Consider the following 20,097-nt stretch of genomic DNA (forward strand, 5'->3'; position numbering starts at 1 on the left):
GCACACCAGAATATCAACTCACTGGTTCCAATCATCTTAAACTCCTAGAAAAGGATATCTGATCAGCCCCAACATGTCCTCTATTACTACCTCCCTTAAATCTCCATAGTGATTTATTTCCTTGGGTCATGCCCCACATAAACATACCTTTAATTGGTCAGGTTGTTCCACATAGCTAGGCCATTGGCCAATACCCATGAGGTAGTAAAAATAGAAGTAGATAGGCAAACACCATGCAATTCAGCTCACTGAGATTATTTGTCTCTATCTTCCTCTCAGAGTGGCACCCTACCATCTGTTCAGTTTGTAACTGCCATCCATAAACCAAGTAGTTAATCAGTATAGAGCTATGCATAGAGCACTGCCCAAATGACAATGGAAGTGGACATTTCCTTGGATGGTTGCAAAGGCTACCTTCTTGTAAGTACTTGCTTGCATTTATCCAGTAATACATTCCTGTATAAATCATTTCCATTTCATTATGGAACTTATCTAGGTACCCGCCTGCTCATTTGTGTGTTTCTCTGACATTACCTAAGACATTATAGATATTTCAGGTTTCAATATTATTGTAAGCACTTTAGCCTTAGGAGTAGTGTGTTAATCTTTTCAAGGTGTTATAAAGAATACCATAAACCAGGTAGCTTATAACCAACAGAAACTTATTTTTCACAGCTCTGGAGACCAAGAGGTCTAATATCAAAGAATCTGATGAAGGTCGGTTTCACAGATAGTAGCTTCTTACTGTGCCCTTACATGGGAGAAAAGGCAAAGCAACTCCCTTGGAGCCCCTTTTATAAGAGCATCATGAGGGCAACACCCTCATACTGTAATCACTTCCCAATGGTACCCTTTCTAATCCCATCACATTGATGATAAAGTTTCATCATATTAATTTGTAGACGGATCATAGCAGACTATTTCAATTAATAACTACAATCAAGAGAGTAATTATCTCTCAAATGGAAGTTTTCAGGACTAAAATTCCTGTGGTCACTACAGGGTGGTGATCACAAGTCTTTTATTTAATTTATAGTCTGTGATCCACACAGCACTTTCATATAGATTTGTGCATACCAGTGTCCCAATTTCTTACATGACACTTTTTTTTTTATTTTGCAGTACTGGGTATTGAACCTGGGCATATTATACCACTAAGCTACATCCCCATCCCTTTTTCATTTTTTATTGAGACAGGGTCTCACTAAGTTTTTCAGGAAGACCTCAAGCTTGTAACCCTCCTGCCTTAGCCTCCTGGGTAGATGGGATTACAGATATGCAACATCATGCCCAAAGTACTAATCTCTTTTTGTCTACCCAGATATTATATGCCTGAACATGGATTTTAGCTTTATGAGGGCAAGGATTTTTTTCACTGCTATATTCTTAGCACCTAGAACACCCTGGTACACTGTAGATATTCAATAAATATTGCCAAATGAATGAATTTAACAGGAACTAACAATTATTGTTGGTAAAAAATGAACTAAATAATGTTTTATCCAAGAGTCTCTGAGTTGATACTTGAATGGTTGTATAGACCTATAGGAATGCAAACATCAAGTTGAGATGTAGTGATGTAAAATGTAAAAGGAGGAGAAGTGGGGAATAAAACTGAGGGTAACAGAGTGATCACCATAAAAGTATCAGACAAAGTACTCCCAGGGATATTTTCATTAAAGACAGAGAAACAGATTGGGTGAGGGGTGAAAGCCTATATAATTTAGAGGCAGAATTTCTTGACGCAGAATTTCTTTTGCTGGTACTTTTGCCAGCTCAAGAGCCCAGGACCAGTATTCTTGTCACTGAACATAGAATGTTCTGCCAAGAAGTTTCTTCAGGGCCCTCTTAATGTCTGTGTTCCTCAAGCTGTAGATGAAGGGGTTCAGCATGGGGGTGACAACAGTATACATCATGGAGGCCATCATGCCCTTCCAGGAAGATGATGATGCTTCAGAACTGAGGTATATACCAAGACCTTTCACATAGAATAAAGAAACCACAGATAGATGAGACCCACAGGTAGAAAAAGCTTTATATTTTCCATATGTTGATGGAATTCTCAGGATGGAAGAGACAATCCGGGTATAAGAGAAAAGGATCCCTGAAAAGGGAACAAATCCAAAAAGGCCAGTCACCATGTAGAGTATTATGTGATTGATCAGTGTGTCTGAACAAGCTAGTATGAGGGCCTGAGCAAGTTCACAGTAAAAGTGTCAAATTTCCCAATTGGTACAGAAGGATAGACGCAGCATCAACAGACTCTGGATCAGAAAATATGACAAGCTGATTAACCAGGATGTAAGAACCAGGAAACCACAGAGATGGGAGTTCATGAGTTCATGATGACTGGATAGTGAAGGGGATGACAGATGGCTACAAACTGGTCATAAGCCATCACAGTGAGAAGGAAGGTATCCATGCCTCCAAAAACCATTAAAAATACATCTGGGTGATGCAGCCTGCATAGGTGACGGATCTGCTCTGTGTCTGGATGTTCACCAGCATCTTTGGGACGGTAGTAGAGATGAAACCAATGTCAGCAAATGACAGATTGAAGAGAAAGAAGTACATGGGCATATGAAGATGGGAATCCGAGACAATGGCTATAATGATGATGAACAAGTTCCCAAGGAACATGACTATAAACATGGATAGGAACAATCCAAATAACATCAGTTGATGCTCTGAGTCTTGGAAAAATCCCAGGAATATAAATTCTAAAGCATTTGTTTGATTTCCTAGTCCCATGTTGTTGACACATCAGCTAGACAATTAAAGAGAAAGAACATGAAATACACACCAGACAGACTATCTTGGCTTCTTTATTTCTTGAGGTAAAAAATTGGGCATGAAATCCTTAATATTATAGAACCTAGAAAACCTACATTCTGTCATTCATTATAGGCAACATTTCATGATATTGACAAATCCATGTCTATTGGCCTATGGGAGACTCACCCATTCCCTTTGTCTCTGCCTTAGAATTAATAACTACAGAAAGTTAGAAGGAATTTTAGATCTTAGGGATAAAACAATCCACACCTGCTCCAATACACATGGGGCCCAGAGACCTAAAGAAAGGTCTGAGTTATCTTTCTTGTGTGTGGCAGGACAGGGACTCAGAGGAGGGTCAGATGACTTTGAGCAATAAGAAAATTTGAAAGGAGGGGAAATATCTGAAAAAATACTTCAGGATGAGCAGGATGAGTAGGATTTCAGTTTCCAAAGGAAAGGAAGAAATAACAGAAAAGGAGGTCAAAAGGAAGGAAGAGAGAGAGAGGGGGGGGAGGGGAAGGCAAGGAGGGAGGAAAAGAAAATATTTTCAACAAATAATAAACCATGTTAACAAATGACTAGTAGGTATTGTACCTGTGACCCTCAACATTCTACAGAAACAAGTGCTTTCTGCACATTTGCTACATGCTATTATACAGGTGCTCTTCACCTATAATAAATCAACTGATTGGTCAAACAGTCAAGGAAAACATAATTATCAAGGTTTAAACCATTGCAATGCCATAAGACAAGACATGGAAAAAGTCACAAATAGATGTGGGGATTTCGGTTTGGCCCTGGTTTTGATTTTTTATTTTGGTTTGGTTTTCATTTTGGTTTTGGGAGTTTGGGGTGAGTAGTTGTTGTTATTGTTTGGGGATTTTTACTGTTCTTGTTTTGTTTTGCTTGCTTGTATTAAGGATCAAACACAGGGACTCACACATGCTAACATTGAGCTACAACCCCAGCCCTCTTTATTTTTTTTTTTATTTTTTTGATACAAGGTCTCAATAAGTTGCCCAGGCTGCCAATATTTCTAAAATGAAAAACTGGTTATTTTATTTCCCTGCCTGAAATTTTTAGATGTCTTTCTGATGCTATTCAGGATGATACAACAAAATATCACAATTCTGTGGTTAACAAACAACAGAAATTTATTTCTCTCTGTTCTGATGACTAGAAAGTCCACCATTAAAGCAAGGAGGGACCCAGTGTCTTATGGAAGCCCATTTTCTTTGTTCACAGATGGCACTATCTTGATGTGTCCTCACATGGTGGGAGAGGGTGAAAAAAGATACTTTGAGCCTATTCTATAAGGACACTGATCCCATTCATGAAGCTTCACTCTCAAGATGTAATTATCTGCCAAGAGGTCCCATCTCCTAATACCATAGCCTTGAGGGTTAGGATTTCAACATGTGAATTTTTTTTCAGGCCAGTCATTCTGAAAATATCTGGAATTCTTGATATATCATGGGTCTACTCTGATCCTACAGCCTCATTTCTCAGCACTTCTCAACTTTTACTCTAAATTCTGAACATATTGAAAACCTTCCTTGTATCAAAATGGGACAGAGCCTCTTATATAACCATGATTTTCAAGCACTCTTCCCTCTAATTTCTTCCTGTATTTCTATACTTGACATAGCTCTCCCCTGTTTAGGCTATTTCCAACCCCATCCATCCTCAAATCCAACTGATTTCTTGGCATAGAGGATAACTCATATTGTTTGGGGCTAAATTAATGGATGGATGAACCCACAATTTATTCCATTGCTATGACTCATCTAGTATACCCTGGGTGTCTGTTACTCCAAAATCTTTAGCAACCCTTGCCCCCAAGGGAGTTAATATACAGAGATGTGATAAAAAGTATCAAAAGTTTTTGAAAGAGGAAAGGAAGAGAGAAGAGGGAATATGTTTTTACTCATTAAATAGCCAGGCCCTTCTCTCAAGCCTAGGCAGGATATATCCCCAAGTTAGCACATCCCAAGATGCAACAGTGTAGCCAGACCATCTTCTCGTGCCCTTCTACTTACTCTCTCACCAGGAATCCTTTCCCATGGAAACATCAGCAACTTACTCTCCACAAGCTTTGTCTGAGTCACTTACATACATGTCCCTGGGTTTCTGTCCTCTTTTACAATGAAAACAAAAGGAAGAATAAATAGAGGAATCACACATTTACATGAAATTTACAAAGAACTGTTATAACAGTAGTTCTGGTGGGATTATAAATGGAGAGTCATCATTTCCATTCCTGTCTTGGAAGTTCCTCAGTGTTTATATTTGTCCTTTCAATTGCATGTAGAACAGCTGAATACTTTCCATCTCTGATTGAGGAAGTCCTCTCTCTGTGTTCTCTCCCCAAACACCAATTTCCCAAAGAGAACAATAGAAGGCAAATGGATGAGAACATTCCCTCCACTGTGTCTGGTTGCAGGAGCCTCAGAACATAAATAAGAAAAGAGCCATGCTGGGAAAATGCCCTCCTATCCTTCCCAGTGCTATGCCAAGCATCCCCCCATCCATTCAGGTTCCTATGAGAACAGTGTGATATCAGTCTTCCACCAGTAATTAATGAGCACCAGAGAGGAGAGTACTCCAAAGTATTCTTATGACCTCTGCTGATTTGGGGAATGGTTAATGAAAGGATTGGCCTCTGAAGCTGGAATCTCTTCTCAGCTCTATATTAGGTCCTCTGAGAAAAAGATATAAAGTCTACACAAACATTCAGGTTTTTGAAGGGAAGTGCTTTTATGAAAGCACTTCTCCCTTAAATGTTTCTGCTGAGAACCATGGATACAGGTGAAGTGGGGAAGACGGCCAGGACTGTTGGGAGAAACAGGGGTGTTATAAGCACATGACAGTGACAGCAGAATTCAGAAAGGCTTGTTCTAGGCTAAGGAAGAATGAAGACTTTGGAGTTCTTGGGTCAGACAACAAAAATGACTAGAAAAGAACAAGACTTTAATACAAAGCATCCATTTGTAAAACCCAGACTGGTAACTCTAACACTGGACTATGTTATCCACAGCAATTTTGTGCTGTCAGGGTGCCCTGAAGACCAACACAGAGTAACCCTCCCCATAACCTCCTCAGCTATCCACCCAAATACTATACAATGAAAGTAAAACTTCACTATACAAAGGCAACTTTAAGCAACTAATCTAGTCATTCTACTTTCCAAGCAAATATTCTTGAGTGCTCCCTCTCCATGAATATCATCTCTTTTCCCTCAACACTTACTGGGCTATGTAGGCTTGGCAGCATGGACCCACTGCAGGGCCAACTTCCTCGAATTATGTTCTCTGATGAAGACAGAAAATCTGTCCACTGAAAGAGCAGGGAGACAGAGCCAGGCATATGGTATGGGGTCTGGCTGACTTCTTCTGGAGAAGGCATGAGTGTCTTAGCCTGGCACTTAAAGGCCTTGGTAACTATAAGCTGATGAGTTTCATGTTGCATGCCGGAGGCTGTATCCCCACTGAAGTTTATTAAACAAATTGATCAATGGTATGTTCCTTCCTTGATCAGTTTGGCTCCATAAGGGCAGGAATACACAGGAAGAAGTCTCTAACTCATCAATTCCTTATTCCAGGGAGTTAACTGTAGGTCCATCAGGATTCCTCTCTCCTGTGTTCCTCTCCTCTGGGAAGAGTAACTAGTCTTGCTAGATTCCCTCTTGGAGACAAATGTCACCATTTTCCACTTACAGTTTCATAATCAGGCAGATGACTGAGTACCAAAGGGTCTCAGGATTCACTAGGGTAGGGATTCACAAAATCCTACACCAGGATGACCTACACCAGGATGACCATGAGGACTTGTTTAAATTCAGAGTACTGAGACCCACTCACCCCCAGTTTCTGTCTCAGTAGGTCTAACTTTGAGTCTGATAATTTGCATTTTGGGAAAGTTTCAATTTTTATATCCCCAAGACAGTCTTTTTTTATTAAAGAGAGAGAGAGAATTTTTTAATATTTATTTTTCAGTTTTCGTTGGACACAACATCTTTATTTTATTTTTATGTGGTGCTGAGGATTGAACCTAGCACCCTGCAAATGCCAGGGGAGCACGCTAACGCTTGAGCCACATCCCCAGCTCCCAAGACAGTCTTTGAGAAACACTATCCTAGGATTTAGGTTTCTCAAAAGCATCAACTTGGGCTTTGCTAATATACAGCCTCCTACTCTATCCAAGACTTACCTTGTCAATATCTTCAGGGAAAGACCTCAGAATCTACTTTTTAAATATTTCATGTGGTTTTTAAACTTTTTATTAATTTTCATTGTGGTAACATATAAATAGCAAAACATGCCATTGTCACGATTTTTCAGTGCATGGTTCAGTGCACCATGTGTATTCACAATGTTATGCGGCAGCACCGCTGTCCATTTCCCAGGCTTTTGATCATCCCAAACATAACTTTAATTTCCATTAAACAGTAACTCACCATACTCCTCCACCTCCAGCCCCTGGCAACCACTATGGCTCTTTCTATGCTTATGAATTCCCTCTTCTAGGTTTCTCCATCTAAAAGGTGAATACATGGAGGTAGCCTTTTTATTGCCTAATGATGTTCATCATGTGGCACATAATCAGGAAAAGAACAAATCTTAAAAGGAAGAATTGAATCTTTATTTTACAGTAGAGTGTAATATTAGTTTTCATACACAATATTATCTAACCTCAGTATCAGAAGCAATATCAAATCAATGGTATGTTCCTTCCTTGATCAGTTTCGCTCCTTGGATCTACCTATCATAATTTCAATTTGATATTACATTTTGAGGGATCTAACCATAATTATTTCAATTTGGCTACTGATCATCCAGCATTCTAAATTTTCTCATTATTCAATCTCTTCCTTTCCAGCCAACCTCTAAAACACATGCCACTTGGTCACTTGTTCTCCCAAAATTACTCTCTGCCATTTACCCACACATACACACACCATCCTTTCTTGTATATCCATTGTGATTGGGTATGGATTTGAGTTTTCCTCATGTCAGTTAATGACAAACTAATCTCTCTCTCCTCAGCACAGAAATCTCCCACTCAAGAGGGCTGCCTATCACCTCTAATTATCAGAGAAATGCAAATCAAAAGCAATACACCATAATTCTCATATATTCCACTTGATCAACTATATAAAATACTCAGAGGTAAAGAGCACATTTATGGTAGACATCATGAACTGCAAATATGAATAAATATAATGCAAGTATATTCTAGAGTTACATGAGTCGTTGTAACTAAGCAGAAGTGAGAATTCACTGGGACATTTATTGAGTTCAGGCACAGAATAACTATGACTGAGACTGAATGATGGGAGACTCTAGAGGTAGTGGAAGAGAAACTAGATAGATTCTTCTAACTACATGCAGAAAAATGAAACTGGACCCTTATCTCACACCATATATAAAAACCTCCTCAAAATGAATTAAACATTTAATCCTAAGACCTGAAACTGTAAAGCTACTAGAAGAAAACCAGAGAAGAAAAAACTCTTGACACTGGTTTAGGAAAATGGATTTGCTTGATTTTTTTATTAGGGATTGAACCAGGGTCATTTAACCCCTAAGCTACATTCCAGCCCTTTTTGTTTTTTATTTCAAGATAGGGTCTTGCTAAGTTGCTGAGTCTGGCTTTGAAATCACAATTCACCTACCTCCGTCTCTCAAATTGCTGGGATTACAGCTGTGTGCACTGTACCCTGTAGAAAATGTTTTTAGGGTATACAGGCAAATGAGATTACATCTAACTAAAAACAATTTGCACAGCAAAGAAAACAATCAGTGAAGATACAACCTACAGAAGAGGAAAATAATTTGCAAACCATTTATCTGACAAGAAGTTAAGATACAAAATGCATAAGGAACACAAACAACTCAATAGCAAAAATAAATACATGAGTCAATGAAAAATAGACAAAAGGCCTAAAAAGACATTTCCCAAAGAAGACATGAAATGGCAAACAGGTATATGAAAAATATTCAACATCTCTAATTGTCAACTAAATGCAAATCAAAACCATGTAAGTCACATCATTTATAATGCTTATTAACAAAAAAGTCAAAATATAACAAATGTTGGTACAGGTATGGAGAAAAGGAAACCTATGTACTGTGTTCGTGGGAATGTAAACTGTTGGTATATCCATTATAGAATGCCATATGGAAGTTCCTAAAAATAAACACACGCACACACACACACACACACACACACACACACAATAATGTGATTCAGCAATTCCTTTTGAGTGTATATCCCAAAGAATAAAATATTTGCACTTTTACAATAATTTCAGCATTATTCACAAAAGACAAAATATAAAGCAACGTGTCTGTTGACACATGAATGGTTAAGGAAAATGAGATACACACACAGGCAGTACCCAAGGTGTGGAAACAACCCAAGTATTCTTCAAAAGATGAATCAATAAACAAAAGATAATGTATACATACAAGGGAATATTATTTAGCCTTGACATTCTGGAAATTCTGACACATACTACAACATGGATGAACCTTGAAGACATTATGATGAGTGAAATTATTCAGTCACAAAAGGACAAACACTGTATGACTCCACTCATGTGATATCCCTAGAGCAGTCAAATTCACAGAGACAAGAAATAGAGTGGTCATTGTTAAGGTCTGAGGTAGGTGGAAATGGGTAGTTATTGTTGAATATGTACAGAATTTCATATGGGGAAGATGGAAAAAGTTCTGGAGATAGTGGAGATGGCTGCAAAACATTGTGAAGGAATTTAATTCCACTAAATAATGTACTTAAAATGGCTAAAATAGTTATTTCTTACATTGTAGACCATAATTATAAAATAATAAGGCAACATTACCTTTGCAAATTCCAAGACTTTTGGCAATCACTTACTTTTGTTTCAGAGTAGATCAGACACCAAAGTGTCTTACTGCAGTTTGTTGAACCAGTAAATCAGAACTCTAATTTAGCCATTTTTTATGAGAGCATCACTTATCACTGGCTGGTATGACTTCTTCTCTGTAAACAGCATTCCCTTCTCTGATATCAGTATTGAGGAGTGAAGTTGGTAGACAACTTAGCTTAATAACAAAAAGACAAATAAAAGTAAGTATTCATTGGTTAAGATCAAATAACTTGGCTGGGGTTGTAGCTCAATTGGTAGGGCGCTTGCCTTTTATGAATGAGGCCCTGGGTTTAATCCTCAGCACAACATAAAAATAAATTAATAAAAATAAAGACATTGTATCCATCTACAACTAAAAAAATATTTAAAAAAAAAGATATCAAATAACTACCTCAGAAACTATACACAACATCTCTAAAAGCAAGATGAATTCCCCTATAATGGATGTAGACCAAACATCAAAAACAGTTCTTGCCAACAGAAGACATAAAAAAGCAATGTTTAAAAGTGAAGTTCTAAAGATACTGTTATTAATGAAAGGAAAAAGCTTCCATTTGCTGAGGTAAGTATAAAATGGTGAATGTGGGGCAAGATAATATTTTATTAATCAGCGGAGATGACCAGCTATGTTGTTGGAGGACATATAGGTAATTAAATAATATAAACAGTTATAGGTAAATAAACATTATTTGCCTACATTAGAAATATTGGGTAAAATCACATTTTCTGTTGCTAAGGTGAGCTTTTTTAATATTTATTTTTGGGTTTAGGTGGACACAAAATCTTTATTTTACATTTATGTGGTTCTGAGGATCGAACCCAGTGCCTCGTGCATGCTAGGCAAGCACTCTACCACTGAGCCACAACCCCCACCCGCTAAGGTGAGCTTTTTTAACAACCTCATCTCTTGTGGGCTCACATCACTTTAAAGTCTTCAGTGTTTCTGTAATCCTAGCAGTTTAGGAGGCTGAGGTAGGAGGATTATGAGTTCAAAGCCAGCCTCAGTAACTCAATGAGAGTCTGTCTCTAAATAAAATATAAAAAAGGGCTGGGAGCCAGGTGCAGTACCATACACCTGTAATCCCAGCAGTTCAGGAGCCTGAAGCAGGAGGATCACAAGTTCAAAGCCAGCCTCAGCAATGGTGAAGCACTAAACAACTCAGTGAGACCCTGTCTATAAATAAAATAGAAAATAGGGCTGGAGATGTGGCTCAGTGGTTGAGGGCCAAGTTCAATCCCCAGTACCAAAATAAAAAATAAAAATTAGAGGGGGTATGGGGTTAGAACTGATAGCAGAATATGATGGACATCATTAACCAAAGTACATGTATGAAGACATGAATTGGTGTGAATATACTTTGTATACAACCAGAGATATGAAAAATTTTTGCTCTATATGTGTAATATGAATTGTAATACATTCTGCTGTCATATATAAACTTAAAAATTAATTAAAACAGAAAAATAATAATAAAAAAATTAAAAAGTGCCAGGGATGTGGCTCATGGCTACGCACCCCTGAGTACAAAAAGAAAAAAAATTCCCAGTACCAAAAAAAGATCTTTAGTTATGCTGACTAGTAAAAGAATCAAACACAATAATCATCTTTGAACTAGTCATGGGGTTAGAGCAATAGTTCTCAACCTTGGTGGCACATTAAAACAACCTGCATCACATAAAAATCTTCAGGCTAAGCCACATTACAGTCCAATTAATCAGAATTTGCAGTGAGATACAATGATCAATATTTTTAAGTCTCCCCAAATGACTCCAACATGAAGACAAATGTATTCTTGTATTTTCTGTGGCCATAACAAAACACCTGATACAGGTACAGTAGCACCCACCTGTAATCCCAGTGACTCCAGAGGCTGAGGCAAGAGAATCACAAATTCAAGGCCAACCTCAGCAACTTAGTGACACCTTGTCTCAAAACAAAAAATAAAAAATAACTGGGGATGTAGCTCAGTAGTAAAGCACCGATGGGTTTAATCCCCAGCATAAAAAAATTAATACCTGAAGCTAGGTACTTTATAAAGTAGAGATTTATGTAGTTTAGTTTGAAGGCAGAAAGTCCAAATAGCATGACATCAGCTCTGTTGAGAGGTTCTCGTGACTATGTCACATCATAGCAGATGGCATCATGTAGAAAGCACACAGAAAAGGAAAGATCACATGGTAAGCAGGACCCCGGAGAGCAGGGAGGGGCCAGCCTTGCTCCTTTATAACAAACCACTCTCATGAGAACTAACTTATTCCTTGAGACCAGCATTAATCACTTTCAAGGACACTCCCCAATAACATATTTAATTTCTGGTACCCCACCACTCAAAGGTTCCACCACCTCCTATATCACCACTCTGAGGACCAAGCTACCAACACATGGAGTTTTGAGTCACTGGAACCAAACGAGAGCACCTAGGCTGAGGACCAGTTATGTTCATCCTTACACTTAACATACCTAAATATATCTAAAAGACATGAAAGTAGAATAGAAAAGAGGTATGAATTTTTGAAAGGGATGAAGATTGAAATTACTTTTCCAAAACATTTGTGCATTTCTCCAAGATGCTCGGGCCATAGATGAAAAATAAAGAAGGTTATATAGATGTTGCAGAATTCAGTTATACAGTGACTAATGTAGACAACATCCCATAATACTCCATCAATCCCATTACAGATGTACCAAAAGAAGCAGTGTTCATATAGGAGATATTGAGAAAATTGAAAGACATGAGAGCGACAAAAACTACAGAACCAGATGGGCAGAGTTGAGGGTTCCACAAGTTTGGTTTCACTGGCTTATCCAATATGAACACTGTATTCTGAGGAACCTCCCTCTTGATGTCCCTGTTCCTCAGGCTATATATGAAGGGGTTGAGCATGGGAATGACTGTGGTGTACATCACTGAAGTCAAATAAATAAATACACTTTATAGAAAAAAAAAAATTGAGTGAAGAAACTACCCAAAGACTGGAAGAAGTTATCTGATATAATATATATGCATTTTTATGAACATATATACAATACGTATATATGTGTGTGTATGTGTTTGTTAATACAGATAGGTGGATGTGTATGTATCAAGATACAAAATACATATAACATATACATACAATTAGACAACTAACCAGAAGGAAAGCATTCAAATTTTTAAAAAAGAGAGAGGACAATAAATGGGTGAATTGCTTCAAAAAGTGCCTTCATAAAGATGTCCAAATAACCAATAAGCACACAAAAAAGTACGCTAAACCATTACATATCAGAAAAATGCATAATATCACTACAGACTCTAATGAATGGCTAAAGTTTCTAAGCATGGGCCAGGTGTGTGAAACTGCTAAAACTTACATGGTGTTGGGGGATTACAGCTGAAACTAACATTTTTAAAAAACTAAAGCATCTACCAAAACTATACATGAAGTCTGCCCTATCATTCAGTAATTGCATTACCTCACATATAGCATATACCAAGAGAAGTAAGTATGTAAGTCTACCAAAAGACCAACTAAAGGACAAACCAGGCATTATGTTGAGTTAAAGAAGCCAAACAAATCACTGTACATATTATAGTTTAACATTTATCTAAAAGCAAGAACAATCAAACCAAATCAAGTATAGTAAGAGTCAAAATTGGGTTTCCTCTTTGGTGTGATTATTGAGAAAGGGGATAAATGAACTTCCTGGAATCCTAGAAGTGTGTCCACCAGGATGTATACATCCACGTGAAATTTCATCAAGCTGTACATAGATTGGCACTTCATGCACATTAGTGTATGTATATCTTGATAAAAGAGTAAAAAGGTAATTAAGGGAAATGGTGTAGTTATACTTTTAGAAATAAAGTATAACTTACAAAAAAAAAAGTACCCACTAAGAAGAAATGACCAGATATGATGGCACATACCTAAAATCTCAGCCATTTGAGAGACTAAGGCAGGAGGATCACCAAGTTCAAAGCCAGCCTCAACAACTTAAAGAGGCCCTAAGCAACTTGCTAACTCTGTCCCAAATTAAAAACAAAAAGGACTGGAATTTGGCTCAGTGGTTAAGTTCCCCTTGGTTCAATTCATGGTACCAAGACAAAAAATCTAAATACAAAGAATGAATTCTAAGTGATGATGAAATATCAACATAGGTCCATTAATTTTTTTAAAAAATTACCATTCTGGTGAGGCTATCCATGTTTGGGAGTAGAAAAATCTCTCTACCTTCCATTCATTTTTGTTATTAACTAAAACTTCATCTAAAAATAGTTTGAATTTTTTTAAAAAATATATCCACCTAGAACCTTAGAATGTTGCCTTATACAGAAACAAGGTCTTTGTCAATATACTAAAGTTAAGATGAGGTTATTCTGGATTAAGATGGATCCTAAATCCAATGACGGATGTCCCTATATGGACAGAGATTAGAAAGAGGTACACAGGGAAGGTAATGGTGGAGGCAGAGACTAGAGTGATACATCTATAAACAAAAAGGTCTGCCAGCAACCACCTGAAGGTACAAAGTGACAGGGAGGGACTTTTTCCTTAGAAGCTTTAGAAAGAATATAGCTCCAATGATACCTTGTTTCACACTCCCAGATGCCAGAAATATGAAAGAATAAAAATTTCTATACTTTTTACCCACCAGTTTGTGGTACTGGTTCACAGACAGGCTTAAGAAACTAACATTATCTACCCCATAGACTCATCACTAAATCATCCAAAAAGCAGCACAAATTCTCTAATAGGTATTTCTAATGCCCTCTTTTTAGATGCCCCTCGACTCCCCATGGGTATGTTCTCCCATGACTGCAAAATAAACCCCGCTTCTTTAACTTACAGATGTGCTCCTGGTGGTCTCTTAGTAAAGGGCATTCACGGCAGTAGAATCTTCAAAGGTCACAAATCACAAACTCTCCCTGTGCCCCAAAGAAGCCCCTCAATGCCCACACATTCAACACTTAATAAGCCTCAAGGCTTTCAACCACAAAAAGAAAAAGAAAAAAACAAGTTTAATATGCCCGTGTTCTTTTTCATGAAGAAGCCTCCAGATCGTAGGCACCCTGTGATCAATGACCACGTTTGTCTTATTTACCAAGTACTCCCACTCCTCAGCACAGATCCTGGAACAAGGTCAACTAGTAGATAAAACTGTTTTCTAAACCCTACATGAACAACATTGCCAATCTTACCTAGTGAGACCAGGTTCTGGGAGGTTTCCAGCATCACATCTCTGTAGAGGCTCCTCTGAGCAAGATCCAGCAAAGCCCACTCCTGCTGGGTAAAGTCCACAGCCACATCCTCAAAGGTCACAAATTCTGTGACCTATTTTACCATCTCGCTGGAGATACTGTCATTCCACAGGTTGAGGGCTCAGTCCCACAATACATTCCCAAGTCCAGAAGCCAGTCACAGGTAGTAGGTTGTAGGTTGTCACATACACCTATGACCAACTGGCTACCTCCTCCTTGAGGGAGGGAATTTGCTGGGATCACTCAAAGAATGCAAAGAAATACTTCCCTGTGTTTACTAGTTTCTTATAAAGAATATTACAAAGTACATAGATGGATGGTCAGATAAAGAGATGGATAGGACACAGTATGGTGGGAAAGGTGCAGAGCTTCCATGCCCAAGAACCTCAACATGTTCAGCTACCCTGAAGCTCCCCAAACCCACACTTTTGGGGTTCTCATAGAGGCTTTACTCGTAGCCACTGGTTATCAACTTAACCCTCAGCCTATCTGCCTTCCTAGAGTTTGACGTGTGCGAAAGTTTCAATCCTTTAATCATGCCTCCATCTTTCTGGACCAGCCATGATCCTTAGGTTATCTACAGCCTACCAGCCACTAGTCATCTTATGGGCATACAAAGCTATTTTTATCACTCCAGACATTCCACAGGTCTTAGAAACTCTGTACCAGGACCCTGGACTAAGACCAAATACAGACCACACAATATCACACTTGGTGACCAATTCCAGTTCCATATTGCTCCAGAACATGTGGCAGAAAAGAGAGAAATATTCTAAATGAAATAATTTCCACAATGATACAATCACTTCCTTGTAACAGAAACAATTTCACCTGCTACCTTAGTTACATCATAGCAAATCTGCACAACATGAAACCCAAGATTAAATGAGTTTTTGTTAGTTTGTTCCTTCTCCACCTTGTGGGGGATTGAATCCAGAAGCACTCTACTCCTGAGCTATGTCCACAGCCCTTTTCATATTTTAATTTGAGACAGGGTCTTCCTAAATTGCCTATGCCCTTAAACTCAGAACCTCCTTCCTCAGTATTCCAAGTAATTGGCATTACAGGCACATGATGAAGTTTTAATGAATGAAAACACACTGAGGGAATAGGAATTTTTCCCTCACAAACCTGAGAGGCCTATGAGCTTGCACAGCACATCTTTATGGCAGGCCCACAAGTAGCAGATTTTCTTTATTCTAGGCCAGGATTTGGCAAAATAGGCATGAACTAATCAATCCTCTATTTGTGTACATCAGTTTGACTGGAACACAACAAAACATTTCTTTATAAGCTTTCCCTTGGTGCTTTTGTACTAAAATGAGAATTTCCTTGCAATAGAAATTCTATGGCCTTCAAAACCTAAAATATTTCCTATATGATCCAATAAAGAAACAGATGGCCAACCTGTGTTCTAAAACAGCTAGGCAATACCCATCACAAGACACATTGTGATAGCAAGAACCAGAATTCGTTGTTCCTCACTGCCTAGTACCACAGTCTGGCTGGGCACAATACAGGAGCCACTTGTCAAAAGAAACGAACTTTATTTTTAGAACCACACACACCAAACAAAACAGCTCTTCAGGAAAAACCTTCAGAGCCCAACTGCCACAACTGGCTTCCCACTAGCCTCTCCACCTCCCGCACACCTCCTGCTCTTGAGGCCCATTGGCTGGGTCGCATGGGCAGAGCCAAAAAAGTCCCCCAATGAGCAGCTCTGTGGTCTGAAAGGGCAGGGAAACAGCCCAATGAGCATCACCGCAGAGGAGCCAATCAGTTGGCTGCTAGAAGTTGCTGGGGCCGCTGTGAGCCAATCATCAGCTGGCAGCTGGAAGTTTGCTGGGGCCCCTTCGGCTGTGGCTCTCAACAGCCTAGAACATATGAACCTTTGAATATCTGATGAATGAAAACTGTTAATGGATGGATGAATGAAATCTAATCTGTGAAGCCAATTATATAAATCTGGAACCTCTTTTCTGTGAGACCTTTGTAATCACATTCACATTCAATTGAATGCCATATATTCCTTTTAAATAAATACATAAAACAGCTAGAAAGCCAGACACAGTGGTACACACCTATAACCCCAGTTACTTGAGAGGCTGAGGCAGGAGGATTACTATTACAAAACTGCTAAGCCAGAGTATGACAAGTCTACTTGTCTTCAAAGCCTAAATGCTTGAGTACATTTCTGGACACATGCCTTACAATTTAGTTGTTATTAGAATTCTTTTTCCCTATTATCAGATTTTAACCTAGAACACTGTTGGGCACTATAGTGTCAGAGGAAAGACTATTCAAATGTGCTATCTCTAAGCTCCTCTTCCAAGCCATTGGCCTTGGGCAAGGATATTTTTCTTAATACCCACACCAACTACTCCTTAATATCATTTTACTTAGGTAATATTTGTGCTCACCCTATCACATGTAGTCATGGTGTTAGTTATGGAAAATGAAAAACCCCAAGATAGTGCAGCCTGGGAAAAGGGAGTGAAAAAGAAAGCCATACATTGATAGCCTTCATCTCTTGAAAGATAAATCCTTTTCAGACGCTGGCCACAAGTGGGGAGAAAGTGTTTCATCAAACCTAAAATGATAATCTCTGGGAAGCTTTTAATCTCTTTCAAGATGAATCCTCTCCAGGTGCTGGCCACAGACCCCTCAACCCCAAAACTCAAAATTCCTGAGTGCCCAAACTGACATGCTCACCTCTCAGTATAACCTATTTAAGCCCAACTCCTTTGGCCAGTGGCTCATTTCCACCAGGACAGTGAGTCCACTGGAGGTATAATACCATTCCTGAATAAAAAGCTGATGAGAGCTGGGACGGCGCTGAGTGGTCAAGTGCTTGCCTCGCCAAGTGTGAGGCACTGGGTTCACTCCTCAGCACCACATAAAAATAAATAAAGACACTGTGTGTTCATCTACAACTAAAAACATATTTTAAATTGAAAAAAAAAAAAAAAAAACACTGAAATTATCATGAAGTTTGCATCCGGCCTAGTCTTTTTGTGCTAACAATGGGAAATAAAGCACCAAATAAAAAACTCCTGAAGTGCCAAGCACAGTGCTGCACACCTCTAAACCCAGCTAATAGGAAGGCTGAAAGCGGGAAGATCACAAATTGCAGGCCAGCCTGGCCACCGAGAACCCAGTCTCAATCATTAAAAATAACTAAAAAAAAAAAAAAAAAAAATGCTGGGGACCTAGCTCAGGGGTAGAACATCCCTGCGCATGGGTGAGGCCCTGGGCTCGGTCTCCAGCACCACAAAACAAACAAGGACATTTATCACTGGTTAGTAAAATTCACAGCATTAATACTAAAAAGATTGTATGGTTCATCCCCTTGGTCATGACACAGTGACAAATCTATTTCAACACAGGAGACTGGGAGACTAAATTTAGCTGGCTAGAAAGGAAGGAACCCCATGGACACCCTCTCCAGGCTCTTGTCCAAACCGGATACCAGCATGGCTTCCGATCTCTGCAGAGAGGCTTCGGGTGGAGACCGGAAACACCTCAGGCTCGCCAGCTCCCGCCTACGGGAAACTCCCCAGCCACAGGTGAAGCCCTGAGTTCCCGCTGTGGTCACCAGGGAGCCAGGAGCGGGAGGAGCCCACCTGGGTCTAGGGCCACCCAGATGAGGGAAGCCCGGGCTACAAGCCAGGGATGCACCCAAGATGGCTGGGAAACTGACTGAGGAAACCCCTTGTAAAGGAGAAACGCCCTTGAGGAACCACCTGACCGGGAGGCCCCAAGGCACCAGTGTAGAGGCTTACTTCCACTTCCAGTTTCTGCATGGGGGAGGCGGGACACACCAAGCAAGGGGCGGAGCCTCGGGGGCTGGGATTTGGGGTGGTACATCCCAGCAGGGTTGAGGCCTGCTTGGGTGCTGTCGGGAAATTATAGGTTTTGTAGGGGCTGAGGGTAAGGAAAGAATAATCTGGTCATTTGGAAAAGCAGAGCATGATGGCGACTATCATCTGGCTGTGATACCAAGTTGAAGAGCTATGCGCGCTCTCAGCTACCTTTGCAAGAGCTGAGGAAACCAATGCACCCCTGGTAGGCTGAGGCCAGAAGGTCAAAACCAGTCTGGGCAACTTAGTAACACCTTGTCTTAAGATAAAAACTTCCAACCTGGAGCACACCTGAAATCCCAGCAGTTCAGGAGGCTTAGGCAGAAGGATCACGAGTTCAAAGCCAGCCTCAGCAAGGGCAAGGCCCTAAGCAACTCAGTGAGACCCTGTCTCTAAGTAAAATTCAAAAATAGGCCTGGAGATATGGCTCATTGGTCTAGTGCCTCTGAGTTAAGTCCTCAGTACCTAAATAAATAAATAATTTCCAAAAAGGGCTGGGGATTTAGCTCAGTAGTGGAGCATTTGCCTAGCCTGGGGTCCTTCCCAAGTAGGAAGGCAGGGGATGTTAAGGAAACCAGTTGAGAGACCATAGTGCCTGCTGTTAGTAGAACAAAAAGAAAAGATGTTTGAAGAGGATACAAAAAGAGTTGGCATACTCCTCCATCTCTAAGCAGCTCAGCACGGAGAGACACTTTCCACCTAGGCAAGGGAGAAAGAAAGAAATCTAGGCCTTAGATTTCAAACCCTTTTCAGGCCTGGGTGAAACCAGCTGCCATGTTGGCAGGTGGCATAGCCAGTAAACCCTTCCCAGCAATTCAGAAGGCTGAGCCAGGAGGCTTGAGAGTTCAAAGCATCCTCAGCAACTCAGCCAAGACTCTGTCTCTAAATTTAAAAAATAAATAAAATAAAATAAAAACAGATGGGGACTGGGGTTGTATTTCAGTGGTAGATCAGTTGCCTTGCATGCGTGAGGCACTGGGTTTGAATCTCAGCACCACATAAAAATAAATAATGATATTGTGTCCATCTACAACTAAAAAAAAATAATAATAATTTTTAAAAAGGCTGGAGATTTGCTTAGTGGTTAAGTGTTCCTGAGTTTAATCCCCAGTACAAAAATAAATAAATAAATAAACCAACACCTATGGCCATGCACAGTCCCACAACCTCCAATACTACCAGAGTGAGCTTGCTGCTGGAACTGTGTTTGCCAGGGCACAGAACTTCAACATCACCCTTCCCCCAAGAGTGGGCAGCTGAGGGAGGAGAAGGACTACCTCCACAGGAGAGCAGGACATGAAAGCTA

General features: G+C 39.6%; 1 pseudogene; it reads right to left on the reverse strand.

Moving 5' to 3' along the window:
* Nucleotides 1-863: 863 nt before the first annotated feature.
* Nucleotides 864-19,915, reverse strand: LOC131424686 (olfactory receptor 7C1-like; annotated as a pseudogene).
* Between the last annotated feature and the right edge of the window lie 182 nt (nucleotides 19,916-20,097).

The sequence above is a fragment of the Marmota monax genome, unplaced genomic scaffold (assembly GCF_021218885.2).
Source record: "Marmota monax isolate L192 unplaced genomic scaffold, Marmota_monax_Labrador192_F-V1.1 WCK01_AAM20220418_F8-fsc00730, whole genome shotgun sequence".
In the NCBI taxonomy this organism is placed as follows: domain Eukaryota; kingdom Metazoa; phylum Chordata; class Mammalia; order Rodentia; family Sciuridae; genus Marmota; species Marmota monax.